Source organism: Ambystoma mexicanum, chromosome 4q, assembly GCF_040938575.1.
Source record: "Ambystoma mexicanum isolate Mex_15411 chromosome 4q, UKY_AmexF1_1, whole genome shotgun sequence".
Lineage (NCBI taxonomy): Eukaryota > Metazoa > Chordata > Amphibia > Caudata > Ambystomatidae > Ambystoma > Ambystoma mexicanum.
Genome location: NC_090928.1, coordinates 527,993,995 through 528,008,994, shown reverse-complemented (window position 1 = coordinate 528,008,994; position 15,000 = coordinate 527,993,995). Strand labels below are relative to the sequence as shown.

Sequence of the window (15,000 nt, the reverse complement as noted above, 5' to 3'; positions counted from 1 at the left end):
AAAATACATCCTATCTGTGGAAAACGGCAGTGCAGGGATAGGGAAGAAAACTATGGGCATCCAAAGGAGCCCGGCTTGCTCAGTCGGTAGCGCATGAGACTCTTAATCTCAGGGTCGTGGGTTCGAGCCCCACGTTGGGCGAAAACAACTAAAATTGTAGTGCTTTTTGACCAAAAAAATACATCCTATCTGTGGAAAGCGGCAGTGCAGGGATAGGGAACAAAACGTTGGGCGAAAACAACTAAAATGTTAGTGCTTTTTGACCAACAAAATAGAAATTGAAAGTCTCTTTACAATATTTGCAATATTTTGATTGTTAACATGCAATATATGAATGCATGTCTGGATGATGTGTAATGGGGCAATACCACACCTTAATGTATTCACTGTAAAAGAAAAAGTATGTATCATCTTACTATAAAATAAAGTGGAGAAAACACAAATAAGACTTTTTTCCACACAGGTTTAATCGGCTATTTCCTGATATTCTTCAATGCGTTCTGATATTGACTGGTAATTGTGTTTGATACTTTCTTAGACTATTTCTGCCTCTGGCTGATGTGTATTTTCTTTCCAAACTCCACCAGAGCCTATGATTACACAGCATCCTATCTGTGGAAAGCGGCAGTGCAGGGATAGGGAAGAAAACTATAGGCATCCAAAGGTGCCCGGCTAGCTCAGTCGGTAGAGCATGAGACTCTTAATCTCAGGGTCGTGGGTTCGAGCCCCACGTTGGGCGAAAACAACTAAAATTGTAGTGCTTTTTGACCAAAAAAATAGAAATTGAAAGTCTCTTTGCAATATTTTCATTGTTAACATGCAATATATGAATGCATGTCTGGATGATGTGTAATGGGGCAATACCACACCTTAATGTATTCACTGTAAAAGAAAAAGTATATATCATCTTACTATAAAATAAAGTGGAGAAAACACAAATAAGACTTTTTTCCACACAGGTTTAATCGGCTATTTCCTGATATTCTTCAATGCGTTCTGATATTGACTGGTAATTGTGTTTGATACTTTCTTAGACTATTTCTGCCTCTGGCTGATGTGTATTTTCTTTCCAAACTCCACCAGAGCCTATGATTACACAGCATCCTATCTGTGGAAAGCGGCAGTGCAGGGATAGGGAAGAAAACTACAGGCATCCAAAGGAGCCCGGCTAGCTCAGTCGGTAGAGCATGAGACTCTTAATCTCAGGGTCGTGGGTTTGAGCCCCACGTTGGGCGAAAACAATAAAATTGTAGTGCTTTTTGACCAAAAAAATACATCCTATCTGTGGAAAACGGCAGTGCAGGGATAGGGAAGAAAACTATAGACATCCAAAAGAGCCCGGCTAGCTCAGTCGGTAGAGCATGAGACTCTTAATCGCAGGGTCATGGGTTCGAGCCCCACGTTGGGCGAAAACAACTAAAATTTTAGTGCTTTTTGACCAAAAAAATAGAAATTGAAAGTCTCTTTACAATATTTGCAATATTTTCATTGTTAACATGCAATATATGAATGCATGTCTGGATGATGTGTAATGGGGCAATACCACACCTTAATGTATTCACTGTAAAAGAAAAAGTATGTATCATCTTACTATAAAATAAAGTGGAGAAAACACAAATAAGACTTTTTTCCACACAGGTTTAATCGGCTATTTCCTGATATTCTTCAATGCGTTCTGATATTGACTGGTAATTGCGTTTGATACTTTCTTAGACTATTTCTGCCACTGGCTGATGTGTATTTTCTTTCCAAACTCCACCAGAGCCTATGATTACACAGCATCCTATCTGTGGAAAGCGGCAGTGCAGGGATAGGGAAGAAAACTATAGGCATCCAAAGGTGCCCGGCTAGCTCAGTCGGTAGAGCATGAGACTCTTAATCTCAGGGTCGTGGGTTCGATCCCCACGTTGGGGGAAAACAACTAAAATTGTAGTGCTTTTTGACCAAAAAAATAGAAATTGAAAGTCTCTTTGCAATATTTTCATTGTTAACATGCAATATATGAATGCATGTCTGGATGATGTGTAATGGGGCAATACCACACCTTAATGTATTCACTGTAAAAGAAAAAGTATGTATCATCTTACTATAAAATAAAGTGGAGAAAACACAAATAAGACTTTTTTCCACACAGGTTTAATCGGCTATTTCCTGATATTCTTCAATGCGTTCTGATATTGACTGGTAATTGTGTTTGATTCTTTCTTAGACTATTTCTGCCTCTGGCTGATGTGTATTTTCTTTCCAAACTCCACCAGAGCCTATGATTACACAGCATCCTATCTGTGGAAAGCGGCAGTGCAGGGATAGGGAAGAAAACTATAGGCATCCAAAGGAGCCCGGCTAGCTCAGTCGGTAGAGCATGAGACTCTTAATCTCAGGGTCGTGGGTTCGAGCCCCACGTTGGGCGAAAACAACTAAAATTTTAGTGCTTTTTGACCAAAAAAATAGAAATTGAAAGTCTCTTTACAATATTTGCAATATTTTGATTGTTAACATGCAATATATGAATGCATGTCTGGATGATGTGTAATGGGGCAATACCACACCTTAATGTATTCACTGTAAAAGAAAAAGTATGTATCATCTTACTATAAAATAAAGTGGAGAAAACACAAATAAGACTTTTTTCCACACAGGTTTAATCGGCTATTTCCTGATATTCTTCAATGCGTTCTGATATTGACTGGTAATTGTGTTTGATACTTTCTTAGACTATTTCTGCCTCTGGCTGATGTGTATTTTCTTTCCAAACTCCACCAGAGCCTATGATTACACAGCATCCTATCCGTGGAAAACGGCAGTGCAGGGATAGGGAAGAAAACTATAGGCATCCAAAGGAGCCCGGCTAGCTCAGTCGGTAGAGCATGAGACTCTTAATCTCAGGGTCGTGGATTCAAGCCCCACGTTGGGCGAAAACAACTAAAATTTTAGTGCTTTTTGACCAAAAAAATACATCCTATTTGTGGAAAACGGCAGTGCAGGGATAGGGAAGAAAACTATAGGCATCCAAAGGAGCCCGGCTAGCTCAGTCGGTAGAGCATGAGACTCTTAATCTCAGGGTCATGGGTTCAAGCCCCACGTTGGGCGAAAACAACTAAAATTTTAGTGCTTTTTGACCAAAAAAATAGAAATTGAAAGTCTCTTTACAATATTTGCAATATTTTCATTGTTAACATGCAATATATGAATGCATGTCTGGATGATGTGTAATGGGGCAATACCACACCTTAATGTATTCACTGTAAAAGAAAAAGTATGTATCATCTTACTATAAAATAAAGTGGAGAAAACACAAATAAGACTTGTTTCCACACAGGTTTAATCGGCTATTTCCTGATATTCTTCAATGCGTTCTGATATTGACTGGTAATTGTGTTTGATACTTTCTTAGACTATTTCTGCCTCTGGCTGATGTGTATTTTCTTTCCAAACTCCACCAGAGCCTATGATTACACAGCATCCTATCTGTGGAAAACGGCAGTGCAGGGATAGGGAAGAAAACTATAGGCATCCAAAAGAGCCCGGCTAGCTCAGTCGGTAGAGCATGAGACTCTTAATCTCAGGGTCGTGGGTTTGAGCCCCACGTTGGGCGAAAACAACTAAAATTGTAGTGCTTTTTGACCAAAAAAATACATCCTATCTGTGGAAAACGGCAGTGCAGGGATAGGGAAGAAAACTATAGGCATCCAGAGGAGCCCGGCTAGCTCAGTCGGTAGAGCATGAGACTCTTAATCTCAGGGTCGTGGGTTCGAGCCCCACGTTGGGCGAAAACAACTAAAATTGTAGTGCTTTTTGACCAAACAAATACATCCTATCTGTGGAAAGCGGCAGTGCAGGGATAGGGAAGAAAACGTTGGGCGAAAACAACTAAAATTTTAGTGCTTTTTGACCAAAAAAATAGAAATTGAAAGTCTCTTTACAATATTTGCAATATTTTGATTGTTAACATGCAATATATGAATACATGTCTGGATGATGTGTAATGGGGCAATACCACACCTTAATGTATTCACTGTAAAAGAAAAAGTATGTATCATCTTACTATAAAATAAAGTGGAGAAATCACAAATAAGACTTTTTTCCACACAGGTTTAATCGGCTATTTCCTGATATTCTTCAATGCGTTCTGATATTGACTGGTAATTGTGTTTGATACTTTCTTAGACTATTTCTGCCTCTGGCTGATGTGTATTTTCTTTCCAAACTCCACCAGAGCCTATGATTACACAGCATCCTATCTGTGGAAAATGGCAGTGCAGGGATAGGGAAGAAAACTATAGGCATCCAAAGGAGCCCGGCTAGCTCAGTCGGTAGAGCATGAGACTCTTAATCTCAGGGTCGTGGGTTCGAGTCCCACGTTGGGCGAAAACAACTAAAATTGTAGTGCTTTTTGACCAAAAAAATACATCCTATCTGTGGAAAACGGCAGTGCAGGGATAGGGAAGAAAACTATGGGCATCCAAAGGAGCCCAGCTTGCTCAGTCGGTAGCGCATGAGACTCTTAATCTCAGGGTCGTGGGTTCGAGCCCCACGTTGGGCGAAAACAACTAAAATTTTAGTGCTTTTTGACCAAAAAAATAGAAATTGAAACTCTCTTTACAATATTTGCAATATTTTGATTGTTAACATGCAATATAGGAATGCATGTCTGGATGATGTGTAATGGGGCAATACCACACCTTAATGTATTCACTGTAAAAGAAAAAGTATGTATCATCTTACTATAAAATAAAGTGGAGAAAACACAAATAAGACTTTTTTCCACACAGGTTTAATCGGCTATTTCCTGATATTCTTCAATGCGTTCTGATATTGACTGGTAATTGCGTTTGATACTTTCTTAGACTATTTCTGCCTCTGGCTGATGTGTATTTTCTTTCCAAACTCCACCAGAGCCTATGATTACACAGCATCCTATCTGTGGAAAACGGCAGTGCAGGGATAGGGAGGAAAACTATAGGCATCCAAAGGAGCCTGGCTAGCTCAGTCGGTAGAGCATGAGACTCTTAATATCAGGGTCGTGGGTTCGAGCCCCACGTTGGGCGAAAACAACTAAAATTGTAGTGCTTTTTGACCAAAAAAATACATCCTATCTGTGGAAAACGGCAGTGCAGGGATAGGGAAGAAAACTATAGGCATCCAAAGGAGCCCGGCTAGCTCACTCGGTAGAGCATGAGACTCTTAATCTCAGGGTCGTGGGTTCGAGCCCCACGTTGGGCGAAAACAACTAAAATTGTAGTGCTTTTTGACCAAACAAATACATCCTATCTGTGGAAAGCGGCAGTGCAGTGATAGGGAAGAAAACGTTGGGCGAAAACAACTAAAATTTTAGTGCTTTTTGACCAGAAAAATAGAAATTGAAAGTCTCTTTACAATATTTGCAATATTTTGATTGTTAACATGCAATATATGAATGCATGTCTGGATGATGTGTAATGGGGCAATACCACACCTTAATGTATTCACTGTAAAAGAAAAAGTATGTATCATCTTACTATAAAATAAAGTGGAGAAAACACAAATAAGACTTTTTTCCACACAGGTTTAATCGGCTATTTCCTGATATTCTTCAATGCGTTCTGATATTGACTGGTAATTGTGTTTGATACTTTCTTAGACTATTTCTGCCTCTGGCTGATGTGTATTTTCTTTCCAAACTCCACCAGAGCCTATGATTACACAGCATCCTATCTGTGGAAAACGGCAGTGCAGGGATAGGGAAGAAAACTATAGGCATCCAAAGGAGCCCGGCTAGCTCAGTCGGTAGAGCATGAGACTCTTAATCTCAGGGTCGTGGATTCAAGCCCCACGTTGGGCGAAAACAACTAAAATTTTAGTGCTTTTTGACCAAAAAAATACATCCTATTTGTGGAAAACGGCAGTGCAGGGATAGGGAAGAAAACTATAGGCATCCAAAGGAGCCCGGCTAGCTCAGTCGGTAGAGCATGAGACTCTTAATCTCAGGGTCATGGGTTCAAGCCCCACGTTGGGCGAAAACAACTAAAATTTTAGTGCTTTTTGACCAAAAAAATAGAAATTGAAAGTCTCTTTACAATATTTGCAATATTTTCATTGTTAACATGCAATATATGAATGCATGTCTGGATGATGTGTAATGGGGCAATACCACACCTTAATGTATTCACTGTAAAAGAAAAAGTATGTATCATCTTACTATAAAATAAAGTGGAGAAAACACAAATAAGACTTTTTTCCACACAGGTTTAATCGGCTATTTCCTGATATTCTTCAATGCGTTCTGATATTGACTGGTAATTGTGTTTGATTCTTTCTTAGACTATTTCTGCCTCTGGCTGATGTGTATTTTCTTTCCAAACTCCACCAGAGCCTATGATTACACAGCATCCTATCTGTGGAAAGCGGCAGTGCAGGGATAGGGAAGAAAACTATAAGCATCCAAAGGAGCCTGGCTAGCTCAGTCGGTAGAGCATGAGACTCTTAATCTCAGGGTCGTGGGTTCGAGCCCCACGTTGGGCGAAAACAACTAAAATTTTAGTGCTTTTTGACCAAAAAAATAGAAATTGAAAGTCTCTTTACAATATTTGCAATATTTTGATTGTTAACATGCAATATATGAATGCATGTCTGGATGATGTGTAATGGGGCAATACCACACCTTAATGTATTCACTGTAAAAGAAAAAGTATGTATCATCTTACTATAAAATAAAGTGGAGAAAACACAAATAAGACTTTTTTCCACACAGGTTTAATCGGCTATTTCCTGATATTCTTCAATGCGTTCTGATATTGACTGGTAATTGTGTTTGATACTTTCTTAGACTATTTCTGCCTCTGGCTGATGTGTATTTTCTTTCCAAACTCCACCAGAGCCTATGATTACACAGCATCCTATCTGTGGAAAACGGCAGTGCAGGGATAGGGAAGAAAACTATAGGCATCCAAAGGAGCCCGGCTAGCTCAGTCGGTAGAGCATGAGACTCTTAATCTCAGGGTCGTGGGTTCGAGACCCACGTTGGGTGAAAACAACTAAAATTGTAGTGCTTTTTGACCAAAAAAATACATCCTATCTGTGGAAAACGGCAGTGCAGGGATAGGGAAGAAAACTATAGGCATCCAAAGGAACCCGGCTAGCTCAGTCGGTAGAGCATGAGACTCTTAATCTCAGGGTCGTGGGTTCGAGCCCCACGTTGGGCGAAAACAACTAAAATTGTAGTGCTTTTTGACCAAAAAAATACATCCTATCTGTGGAAAGCGGCAGTGCAGGGATAGGGAAGAAAACGTTGGGCGAAAACAACTAAAATTTTAGTGCTTTTTGACCAAAAAAATAGAAATTGAAAGTCTCTTTGCAATATTTTCATTGTTAACATGCAATATATGAATGCATGTCTGGATGATGTGTAATGGGGCAATACCACACCTTAATGTATTCACTGTAAAAGAAAAAGTATGTATCATCTTACTATAAAATAAAGTGGAGAAAACACAAATAAGACTTTTTTCCACACAGGTTTAATCGGCTATTTCCTGATATTCTTCAATGCGTTCTGATATTGACTGGTAATTGTGTTTGATTCTTTCTTAGACTATTTCTGCCTCTGGCTGATGTGTATTTTCTTTCCAAACTCCACCAGAGCCTATGATTACACAGCAGCCTATCTGTGGAAAGCGGCAGTGCAGGGATAGGGAAGAAAACTATGGGCATCCAAAGGAGCCCGGCTAGCTCAGTCGGTAGAGCATGAGACTCTTAATCTCAGGGTCGTGGGTTCGAGCCCCACGTTGGGCGAAAACAACTAAAATTTTAGTGCTTTTTGACCAAAAAAATAGAAATTGAAAGTCTCTTTACAATATTTGCAATATTTTGATTGTTAACATGCAATATATGAATGCATGTCTGGATGATGTGTAATGGGGCAATACCACACCTTAATGTATTCACTGTAAAAGAAAAAGTATGTATCATCTTACTATAAAATAAAGTGGAGAAAACACAAATAAGACTTTTTTCCACACAGGTTTAATCGGCTATTTCCTGATATTCTTCAATGCGTTCTGATATTGACTGGTAATTGTGTTTGATACTTTCTTAGACTATTTCTGCCTCTGGCTGATGTGTATTTTCTTTCCAAACTCCACCAGAGCCTATGATTACACAGCATCCTATCTGTGGAAAACGGCAGTGCAGGGATAGGGAAGAAAACTATAGGCATCCAAAGGAGCCCGGCTAGCTCAGTCGGTAGAGCATGAGACTCTTAATCTCAGGGTCGTGGATTCAAGCCCCATGTTGGGCGAAAACAACTAAAATTTTAGTGCTTTTTGACCAAAAAAATACATCCTATTTGTGGAAAACGGCATTGCAGGGATAGGGAAGAAAACTATAGGCATCCAAAGGAGCCCGGCTAGCTCAGTCGGTAGAGCATGAGACTCTTAATCTCAGGGTCATGGGTTCAAGCCCCACGTTGGGCGAAAACAACTAAAATTTTAGTGCTTTTTGACCAAAAAAATAGAAATTGAAAGTCTCTTTACAATATTTGCAATATTTTCATTGTTAACATGCAATATATGAATGCATGTCTGGATGATGTGTAATGGGGCAATACCACACCTTAATGTATTCACTGTAAAAGAAAAAGTATGTATCATCTTACTATAAAATAAAGTGGAGAAAACACAAATAAGACTTGTTTCCACACAGGTTTAATCGGCTATTTCCTGATATTCTTCAATGCGTTCTGATATTGACTGGTAATTGTGTTTGATACTTTCTTAGACTATTTCTGCCTCTGGCTGATGTGTATTTTCTTTCCAAACTCCACCAGAGCCTATGATTACACAGCATCCTATCTGTGGAAAACGGCAGTGCAGGGATAGGGAAGAAAACTATAGGCATCCAAAGGAGCCCGGCTAGCTCAGTGGGTAGAGCATGAGACTCTTAATCTCAGGGTCGTGGTTTCGAGCCCCACATTGGGCGAAAACAACTAAAATTGTAGTGCTTTTTGACCAAAAAAATACATCCTATCTGTGGAAAACGGCAGTGCAGGGATAGGGAAGAAAACTATAGGCATCCAAAGGAGCCCGGCTAGCTCAGTCAGTAGAGCATGAGACTCTTAATCTCAGGGTCGTGGGTTCGAGCCCCACGTTGGGCGAAAACAACTAAAATTGTAGTGCTTTTTGACCAAAAAAATACATCCTATCTGTGGAAAGCGGCAGTGCAGGGATAGGGAAGAAAACGTTGGGCGAAAACAACTAAAATTTTAGTGCTTTTTGACCAAAAAAATAGAAATTGAAAGTCTCTTTACAATATTTGCAATATTTTGATTGTTAACATGCAATATATGAATGCATGTCTGGATGATGTGTAATAGGGCAATACCACACCTTAATGTATTCACTGTAAAAGAAAAAGTATGTATCATCTTACTATAAAATAAAGTGGAGAAAACACAAATAAGACTTGTTTCCACACAGGTTTAATCGGCTATTTCCTGATATTCTTCAATGCGTTCTGATATTGACTGGTAATTGTGTTTGATACTTTCTTAGACTATTTCTGCCTCTGGCTGATGTGTATTTTCTTTCCAAACTCCACCAGAGCCTATGATTACACAGCATCCTATCTGTGGAAAACGGCAGTGCAGGGATAGGGAAGAAAACTATAGGCATCCAAAAGAGCCCGGCTAGCTCAGTCGGTAGAGCATGAGACTCTTAATCTCAGGGTCGTGGGTTCGAGCCCCACGTTGGGCGAAAACAACTAAAATTGTAGTGCTTTTTGACCAAAAAAATGCATCCTATCTGTGGAAAACGGCATTGCAGGGATAGGGAAGAAAACTATAGGCATCCATAGGAGCCCGGCTAGCTCAGTCGGTAGAGCATGAGACTCTTAATCTCAAGGTCGTGGGTTCGAGCCCCACGTTGGGCGAAAACAACTAAAATTGTAGTGCTTTTTGACCAAACAAATACATCCTATCTGTGGAAAGCGGCAGTGCAGGGATAGGGAAGAAAACGTTGGGCGAAAACAACTAAAATTTTAGTGCTTTTTGACCAAAAAAATAGAAATTGAAAGTCTCTTTACAATATTTGCAATATTTTGATTGTTAACATGCAATATATGAATACATGTCTGGATGATGTGTAATGGGGCAATACCACACCTTAATGTATTCACTGTAAAAGAAAAAGTATGTATCATCTTACTATAAAATAAAGTGGAGAAATCACAAATAAGACTTTTTTCCACACAGGTTTAATCGGCTATTTCCTGATATTCTTCAATGCGTTCTGATATTGACTGGTAATTGTGTTTGATACTTTCTTAGACTATTTCTGCCTCTGGCGGCTGATGTGTATTTTCTTTCCAAACTCCACCAGAGCCTATGATTACACAGCATCCTATCTGTGGAAAACGGCAGTGCAGGGATAGGGAAGAAAACTATAGGCATCCAAAGGAGCCCGGCTAGCTCAGTCGGTAGAGCATGAGACTCTTAATCTCAGGGTCGTGGGTTCGAGCCCCACGTTGGGCGAAATCAACTAAAATTGTAGTGCTTTTTGACCAAAAAAATACATCCTATCTGTGGAAAACGGCAGTGCAGGGATAGGGAAGAAAACTATGGGCATCCAAAGGAGCCCGGCTTGCTCAGTCGGTAGCGCATGAGACTCTTAATCTCAGGGTCGTGGGTTCGAGCCCCACGTTGGGCGAAAACAACTAAAATTTTAGTGCTTTTTGACCAAAAAAATAGAAATTGAAACTCTCTTTACAATATTTGCAATATTTTGATTGTTAACATGCAATATATGAATGCATGTCTGGATGATGTGTAATGGGGCAATACCACACCTTAATGTATTCACTGTAAAAGAAAAAGTATGTATCATCTTACTATAAAATAAAGTGGAGAAAACACAAATAAGACTTTTTTCCACACAGGTTTAATCGGCTATTTCCTGATATTCTTCAATGCGTTCTGATATTGACTGGTAATTGCGTTTGATACTTTCTTAGACTATTTCTGCCTCTGGCTGATGTGTATTTTCTTTCCAAACTCCACCAGAGCCTATGATTACACAGCATCCTATCTGTGGAAAGCGGCAGTGCAGGGATAGGGAAGAAAACTATAGGCATCCAAAGGTGCCCGGCTAGCTCAGTCGGTAGAGCATGAGACTCTTAATCTCAGGGTCGTGGGTTCGAGCCCCACGTTGGGCGAAAACAACTAAAATTGTAGTGCTTTTTGACCAAAAAAATAGAAATTGAAAGTCTCTTTGCAATATTTTCATTGTTAACATGCAATATATGAATGCATGTCTGGATGATGTGTAATGGGGCAATACCACACCTTAATGTATTCACTGTAAAAGAAAAAGTATATATCATCTTACTATAAAATAAAGTGGAGAAAACACAAATAAGACTTTTTTCCACACAGGTTTAATCGGCTATTTCCTGATATTCTTCAATGCGTTCTGATATTGACTGGTAATTGTGTTTGATACTTTCTTAGACTATTTCTGCCTCTGGCTGATGTGTATTTTCTTTCCAAACTCCACCAGAGCCTATGATTACACAGCATCCTATCTGTGGAAAGCGGCAGTGCAGGGATAGGGAAGAAAACTACAGGCATCCAAAGGAGCCCGGCTAGCTCAGTCGGTAGAGCATGAGACTCTTAATCTCAGGGTCGTGGGTTTGAGCCCCACGTTGGGCGAAAACAATAAAATTGTAGTGCTTTTTGACCAAAAAAATACATCCTATCTGTGGAAAACGGCAGTGCAGGGATAGGGAAGAAAACTATAGACATCCAAAAGAGCCCGGCTAGCTCAGTCGGTAGAGCATGAGACTCTTAATCGCAGGGTCATGGGTTCGAGCCCCACGTTGGGCGAAAACAACTAAAATTTTAGTGCTTTTTGACCAAAAAAATAGAAATTGAAAGTCTCTTTACAATATTTGCAATATTTTCATTGTTAACATGCAATATATGAATGCATGTCTGGATGATGTGTAATGGGGCAATACCACACCTTAATGTATTCACTGTAAAAGAAAAAGTATGTATCATCTTACTATAAAATAAAGTGGAGAAAACACAAATAAGACTTTTTTCCACACAGGTTTAATCGGCTATTTCCTGATATTCTTCAATGCGTTCTGATATTGACTGGTAATTGTGTTTGATACTTTCTTAGACTATTTCTGCCACTGGCTGATGTGTATTTTCTTTCCAAACTCCACCAGAGCCTATGATTACACAGCATCCTATCTGTGGAAAGCGGCAGTGCAGGGATAGGGAAGAAAACTATAGGCATCCAAAGGTGCCCGGCTAGCTCAGTCGGTAGAGCATGAGACTCTTAATCTCAGGGTCGTGGGTTCGATCCCCACGTTGGGGGAAAACAACTAAAATTGTAGTGCTTTTTGACCAAAAAAATAGAAATTGAAAGTCTCTTTGCAATATTTTCATTGTTAACATGCAATATATGAATGCATGTCTGGATGATGTGTAATGGGGCAATACCACACCTTAATGTATTCACTGTAAAAGAAAAAGTATGTATCATCTTACTATAAAATAAAGTGGAGAAAACACAAATAAGACTTTTTTCCACACAGGTTTAATCGGCTATTTCCTGATATTCTTCAATGCGTTCTGATATTGACTGGTAATTGTGTTTGATTCTTTCTTAGACTATTTCTGCCTCTGGCTGATGTGTATTTTCTTTCCAAACTCCACCAGAGCCTATGATTACACAGCATCCTATCTGTGGAAAGCGGCAGTGCAGGGATAGGGAAGAAAACTATAGGCATCCAAAGGAGCCCGGCTAGCTCAGTCGGTAGAGCATGAGACTCTTAATCTCAGGGTCGTGGGTTCGAGCCCCACGTTGGGCGAAAACAACTAAAATTTTAGTGCTTTTTGACCAAAAAAATAGAAATTGAAAGTCTCTTTACAATATTTGCAATATTTTGATTGTTAACATGCAATATATGAATGCATGTCTGGATGATGTGTAATGGGGCAATACCACACCTTAATGTATTCACTGTAAAAGAAAAAGTATGTATCATCTTACTATAAAATAAAGTGGAGAAAACACAAATAAGACTTTTTTCCACACAGGTTTAATCGGCTATTTCCTGATATTCTTCAATGCGTTCTGATATTGACTGGTAATTGTGTTTGATACTTTCTTAGACTATTTCTGCCTCTGGCTGATGTGTATTTTCTTTCCAAACTCCACCAGAGCCTATGATTACACAGCATCCTATCTGTGGAAAACGGCAGTGCAGGGATAGGGAAGAAAACTATAGGCATCCAAAGGAGCCCGGCTAGCTCAGTCGGTAGAGCATGAGACTCTTAATCTCAGGGTCGTGGATTCAAGCCCCACGTTGGGCGAAAACAACTAAAATTTTAGTGCTTTTTGACCAAAAAAATACATCCTATTTGTGGAAAACGGCAGTGCAGGGATAGGGAAGAAAACTATAGGCATCCAAAGGAGCCCGGCTAGCTCAGTCGGTAGAGCATGAGACTCTTAATCTCAGGGTCATGGGTTCAAGCCCCACGTTGGGCGAAAACAACTAAAATTTTAGTGCTTTTTGACCAAAAAAATAGAAATTGAAAGTCTCTTTACAATATTTGCAATATTTTCATTGTTAACATGCAATATATGAATGCATGTCTGGATGATGTGTAATGGGGCAATACCACACCTTAATGTATTCACTGTAAAAGAAAAAGTATGTATCATCTTACTATAAAATAAAGTGGAGAAAACACAAATAAGACTTGTTTCCACACAGGTTTAATCGGCTATTTCCTGATATTCTTCAATGCGTTCTGATATTGACTGGTAATTGTGTTTGATACTTTCTTAGACTATTTCTGCCTCTGGCTGATGTGTATTTTCTTTCCAAACTCCACCAGAGCCTATGATTACACAGCATCCTATCTGTGGAAAACGGCAGTGCAGGGATAGGGAAGAAAACTATAGGCATCCAAAAGAGCCCGGCTAGCTCAGTCGGTAGAGCATGAGACTCTTAATCTCAGGGTCGTGGGTTTGAGCCCCACGTTGGGCGAAAACAACTAAAATTGTAGTGCTTTTTGACCAAAAAAATACATCCTATCTGTGGAAAACGGCAGTGCAGGGATAGGGAAGAAAACTATAGGCATCCAGAGGAGCCCGGCTAGCTCAGTCGGTAGAGCATGAGACTCTTAATCTCAGGGTCGTGGGTTCGAGCCCCACGTTGGGCGAAAACAACTAAAATTGTAGTGCTTTTTGACCAAACAAATACATCCTATCTGTGGAAAGCGGCAGTGCAGGGATAGGGAAGAAAACGTTGGGCGAAAACAACTAAAATTTTAGTGCTTTTTGACCAAAAAAATAGAAATTGAAAGTCTCTTTACAATATTTGCAATATTTTGATTGTTAACATGCAATATATGAATACATGTCTGGATGATGTGTAATGGGGCAATACCACACCTTAATGTATTCACTGTAAAAGAAAAAGTATGTATCATCTTACTATAAAATAAAGTGGAGAAATCACAAATAAGACTTTTTTCCACACAGGTTTAATCGGCTATTTCCTGATATTCTTCAATGCGTTCTGATATTGACTGGTAATTGTGTTTGATACTTTCTTAGACTATTTCTGCCTCTGGCTGATGTGTATTTTCTTTCCAAACTCCACCAGAGCCTATGATTACACAGCATCCTATCTGTGGAAAATGGCAGTGCAGGGATAGGGAAGAAAACTATAGGCATCCAAAGGAGCCCGGCTAGCTCAGTCGGTAGAGCATGAGACTCTTAATCTCAGGGTCGTGGGTTCGAGTCCCACGTTGGGCGAAAACAACTAAAATTGTAGTGCTTTTTGACCAAAAAAATACATCCTATCTGTGGAAAACGGCAGTGCAGGGATAGGGAAGAAAACTATGGGCATCCAAAGGAGCCCAGCTTGCTCAGTCGGTAGCGCATGAGACTCTTAATCTCAGGGTCGTGGGTTCGAGCCCCACGTTGGGCGAAAACAACTAAA

At 39.7% G+C, this 15,000-nt stretch overlaps 12 non-coding genes across 12 annotated transcripts; all 12 read left to right on the top strand.

Moving 5' to 3' along the window:
- Positions 1-666: 666 nt before the first annotated feature.
- TRNAK-CUU (transfer RNA lysine (anticodon CUU)) lies at positions 667-739 on the top strand. The gene has a single exon. It is a non-coding gene; the product is annotated as a tRNA-Lys (tRNA).
- A 1,598-nt stretch (positions 740-2,337) lies between these two features.
- Positions 2,338-2,410, top strand: TRNAK-CUU (transfer RNA lysine (anticodon CUU)). Its single transcript has one exon. It is a non-coding gene; the product is annotated as a tRNA-Lys (tRNA).
- Positions 2,411-3,697: 1,287 nt separating this feature from the next.
- Positions 3,698-3,770, top strand: TRNAK-CUU (transfer RNA lysine (anticodon CUU)). Its single transcript has one exon. It is a non-coding gene; the product is annotated as a tRNA-Lys (tRNA).
- A 525-nt stretch (positions 3,771-4,295) lies between these two features.
- Positions 4,296-4,368, top strand: TRNAK-CUU (transfer RNA lysine (anticodon CUU)). Its single transcript has one exon. It is a non-coding gene; the product is annotated as a tRNA-Lys (tRNA).
- A 3,329-nt stretch (positions 4,369-7,697) lies between these two features.
- TRNAK-CUU (transfer RNA lysine (anticodon CUU)) lies at positions 7,698-7,770 on the top strand. Its single transcript has one exon. It is a non-coding gene; the product is annotated as a tRNA-Lys (tRNA).
- A 1,885-nt stretch (positions 7,771-9,655) lies between these two features.
- Positions 9,656-9,728, top strand: TRNAK-CUU (transfer RNA lysine (anticodon CUU)). Its single transcript has one exon. It is a non-coding gene; the product is annotated as a tRNA-Lys (tRNA).
- A 102-nt stretch (positions 9,729-9,830) lies between these two features.
- Positions 9,831-9,903, top strand: TRNAK-CUU (transfer RNA lysine (anticodon CUU)). The gene has a single exon. It is a non-coding gene; the product is annotated as a tRNA-Lys (tRNA).
- Positions 9,904-10,431: 528 nt separating this feature from the next.
- TRNAK-CUU (transfer RNA lysine (anticodon CUU)) lies at positions 10,432-10,504 on the top strand. Its single transcript has one exon. It is a non-coding gene; the product is annotated as a tRNA-Lys (tRNA).
- A 607-nt stretch (positions 10,505-11,111) lies between these two features.
- On the top strand, positions 11,112-11,184 carry TRNAK-CUU (transfer RNA lysine (anticodon CUU)). Its single transcript has one exon. It is a non-coding gene; the product is annotated as a tRNA-Lys (tRNA).
- Positions 11,185-12,782: 1,598 nt separating this feature from the next.
- TRNAK-CUU (transfer RNA lysine (anticodon CUU)) lies at positions 12,783-12,855 on the top strand. The gene has a single exon. It is a non-coding gene; the product is annotated as a tRNA-Lys (tRNA).
- A 1,287-nt stretch (positions 12,856-14,142) lies between these two features.
- Positions 14,143-14,215, top strand: TRNAK-CUU (transfer RNA lysine (anticodon CUU)). The gene has a single exon. It is a non-coding gene; the product is annotated as a tRNA-Lys (tRNA).
- A 525-nt stretch (positions 14,216-14,740) lies between these two features.
- Positions 14,741-14,813, top strand: TRNAK-CUU (transfer RNA lysine (anticodon CUU)). Its single transcript has one exon. It is a non-coding gene; the product is annotated as a tRNA-Lys (tRNA).
- The last annotated feature ends 187 nt before the right edge of the window (positions 14,814-15,000 follow it).